This window comes from Schistocerca gregaria, chromosome 2 (assembly GCF_023897955.1).
Source record: "Schistocerca gregaria isolate iqSchGreg1 chromosome 2, iqSchGreg1.2, whole genome shotgun sequence".
Lineage (NCBI taxonomy): Eukaryota > Metazoa > Arthropoda > Insecta > Orthoptera > Acrididae > Schistocerca > Schistocerca gregaria.
In genome coordinates, this window is record NC_064921.1 from 767148537 (window position 1) to 767152422 (window position 3886).

Below are 3886 nucleotides of genomic sequence, written 5' to 3' on the forward strand. Positions count from 1 at the left end.
TTGTCTACTCCGGGGGCCTTGTTTCGGCTCAGGTCTTTCAGTGCTCTATCAAACTCTTCACGCAGTATCCTATCTCCCATTTCGTCTTCATCTACATCCTTTTCCACTTCCATAATATTGTCCTCAAGTACATCGCCCTTGTATAAACCTTCTATATACTCCTTCCACCTTTCTGCCTTCCCTTCTTTGCTTAGAACTGGGTTGCCATCTGAGCTCTTGATATTCATACACTTGGTTCTCTTCTCTCCAAAGGTCTCTTTAATTTTCCTGTAGGCAGTATCTATCTTACCCCTAGTGAGATAAGCTTCTACATCCTTACATTTGTCCTCTAGCCATCCCTGTTTAGCCATTTTGCACTTCCTGTCGATCTCATTTTTGAGACGTTTGTATTCCTTTTTGCCTGCTTCATTAACTACATTTTTATATTTTCTCCTTTCATCAATTAAATTCAATATTTCTTCTGTTACCCAAGGATTTCTAGCAGCCCTCGTCTTTGTACCTACTTTATCCTCTGCTGCCTTCACTACTACATCCCTCAGAGCTACCCATTCTTCTTCTACTGTATTTCTTTCCCCTATTCCTGTCAATTGTTCCCTTATGCTCTCCCTGAAACTCTGTACAACCTCTGGTTCTTTCAGTTTATCCAGGTCCCATCTCCTTAATTTCCCACATTTTTGCAGTTTCTTCAATTTTAATCTACAGGTCATAACCAATAGATTGTGGTCAGAGTCCACATCTGCCCCTGGAAATGTCTTACAATTTAAAACCTGGTTCCTAAATCTCTGTCTTACCATTATATAATCTGTCTGATACCTTTTTGTATCTCCAGGGTTCTTCCACGTATACAATCTTCTTTCATGATTCTTAAACCAAGTGTTAGCTATGATTAAGTTGTGCTCTGTGCAAAATTCTACTAGGCGGCTTCCTCTTTCGTTTCTTAGCCCCAATCCATATTCACCTACTATGTTTCCTTCTCTCCCTTCTCCTACACTCGAATTCCAGTCACCCATGACTATTAAATTTTCGTCTCCCTTCACTATCTGAATAATTTCTTTTATTTCATCGTACATTTCTTCAATTTCTTCATCATCTGCAGAGCTAGTTGGCATATAAACTTGTACTACTGTAGTAGGTGTGGGCTTCGTATCTATCTTGGCCACAATAATGCGTTCACTATGCTGTTTGTAGTAGCTTACCCACATTCCTATTTTCCTATACATTATTAAACCTACTCCTGCATTACCCATATTTGATTTTGTGTTTATAACCCTGTAGTCACCTGACCAGAAGTCTTGTTCCTCCTGCCACCGAACGTCACTAATTCCCACTATATCTAACTTTAACCTATCCATTTCCCTTTTTAAATTTTCTAACCTACCTGCCCGATTAAGGGATCTGACATTCCACGCTCCGATCCGTAGAACGCCAGTTTTCTTTCTCCTGATAACGACATCCTCCCGAGTAGTCCCCGCCCGGAGATCCGAATGGGGGACTATTTTACCTCCCGAATATTTTACCCAAGAGGACGCCATCATCATTAACCATACAGTAAAGCTGCATGTCCTCGGGAAAAATTACGGCTGTAGTTTCCCCTTGCTTTCAACCGTTCGCAGTACCAGCACAGCAAGGCCGTTTTGGTTAATGTTGCAAGGCCAGATCAGTCAATCATCCAGACTGTTGCCCCTGCAACTACTGAAAAGGCTGCTGCCCCTCTTCAGGAACCACACGTTTGTCTGGCCTCTCAACAGATACCCCTCCGATGTGGTTGCACCTACGGTACGGCCATCTGTATCGCTGAGGCCCGCAAGCCTCCCCACCAACGGCAAGGTCCATGGTTCATGGGGGGGGGGGGAATCCGAATTAGTCAGCTGAAATACGATCAGATGAGCCAGTCTCAGTTGTGTGAATGTTATGTTGATGTGTTGGTGAAGAGTATTATTGTTGATTCATAGATTGTGAGAAACAGTGCTCGAGTTTAAGCTTGACCAATTGAGTGGCGAGTGTAGCTATTAGAGAGGAGCACATGGAAAGAGAGCTAAGGAGGGAGTCCTTTAAGGGGAAATGGTGGAAGAAGCGTCAAATGAGCCTGGGATCAGGGAACAAGAAGCATGGTGCAGTAGTGCAGCATCTGGTATGCAAGGGGAGAAACTGAAATGTTTAAGGAAATCAATACCTATCATTGGCTCGTCGACATCTGTGATATGGAATGTCCATGTAAAACTGAAAATGGCTCTGAGCACTAAGCGACTTAACTTCTGGGGTCATCAGTCACCTAGAACTTAGAACTAATTAAACCTAACTGACCTAAGGACATCACACACATCCATGCCCGAGGCAGGATTCGAGCCTGCGACCGTAGATATCGCTCGGCTCCAGACTGTAGCACCTAGAACCGCACGGCCACTCCGGCCGGCTGTAAAACCGAAGTCAGGTATGAGATGCATCTGAATATCTGTAGCGCGCAGAATATTGATACTTGAGTTGTTCATGGCACACGAGATCAGTTTGGTTGTTGATGTGCGAGGGGGGACCAATGCAATAGGAATGGTGTTGGTACCAATTAAATATTTAAGGCCTCAGGTGCAGTCTGCTACATATAAAAGACCACTTGGCATGGACGTTGAATTCGCTGACTGTTGCTTGGTGAGGCATTATGTCGAGATGGTACGGCCTGGTCCACCTACACTGATCCATGGGCAGAATTTGGGAATGCACAGTTCAATGCTACTTCGCTCACTCTAGTGTGAAACCAGCACCTCACAGAGTGAGGTGTATTCTGTGCTGCCTGCACTCCATATATTTGAGTGTGAGTGGAGTATGTCTGCCACTGCAACAAGGGTTGGCGAGTGTCTGGTGCTCGGAGCAGGTAGTACACGGAGGCTGTTGCCAGGTGCCTACATGCCTTCTTGATGTTGAGTGCACACTTTTGAGTGGTAGTCTGGAGTAGACTAGGGGATGAGGGTTGTCACTGGTACTACCCTATCTTCCTCGTCGGTGCTTGTATTGGTGAGGAGATTTCAGTGCTGAAGAATGCTGTGAGCTTGCTCGGCGAGGCACAGATTAAACTCCAGATGATGTGAGGCTTGATAATGGTGACTGCAGTTGTAGCTCATATGGAAGTTTGACAAGCCTTAAAGTGTGTAGCGCAATTTCCAGCATGAATTCTACATTGACCAGTGCACATAGGCTTTGCCAGAGCTGGGATGGGGTCAGTGATAGGAAGTGCTCTTCATGTATGAAGTGGTGTAACACTTCAGATGGAGGACGCAGTAAATGTTCTATTATGGTTGCTTTGGCAGTAGAGCACATGTGATGTGTGGGTGGGAACAGAAATAAATCGCTTATCATTTCTGTATGTTCTTGTAGATGGTTGAATATGGCTGACAAGGCAGACGAAACAGGAGTCATTGTCCGTAATACCATGAAGGTTGAAGAGGTTGTCATCCAGGGCGAACCGTGTCCGAGAGCTTTCTTTCGGCAGGGAAGATAATTTAGGAAAGCTACCTGTCAGCATCTGTTGTGTGGGAAAAGTGAGCCTCAAGAGGTGTCCCAAGGCGTCTTTACCTGAGGACGTCATGGAGGGTTGTGGTGGGTCCATACATGGAACAGGACGTGGTACAATACAGCTCTCCAGCGCAGCAGACATGATCAATGCCCCTGGATGCAGGTGTGGTCTGTGTACGAGCAGAGTGAGCACACTGTGTGACGCGTCGCTCGTGGCCCCTTTAGTGGGTGGGTGGGAGGCTGGGGGTGGTGTAGTTATTGCGAGGCAGGAGGATTGGGAGTGTGGCCAACAGTCGCTGATGGAACAGCTCTGGCTTTGATAGTAATGGGTGCTGCGTAGAGCACATGGTCAGAGCATGTACCGTCTCCTGTTCGGTATTTT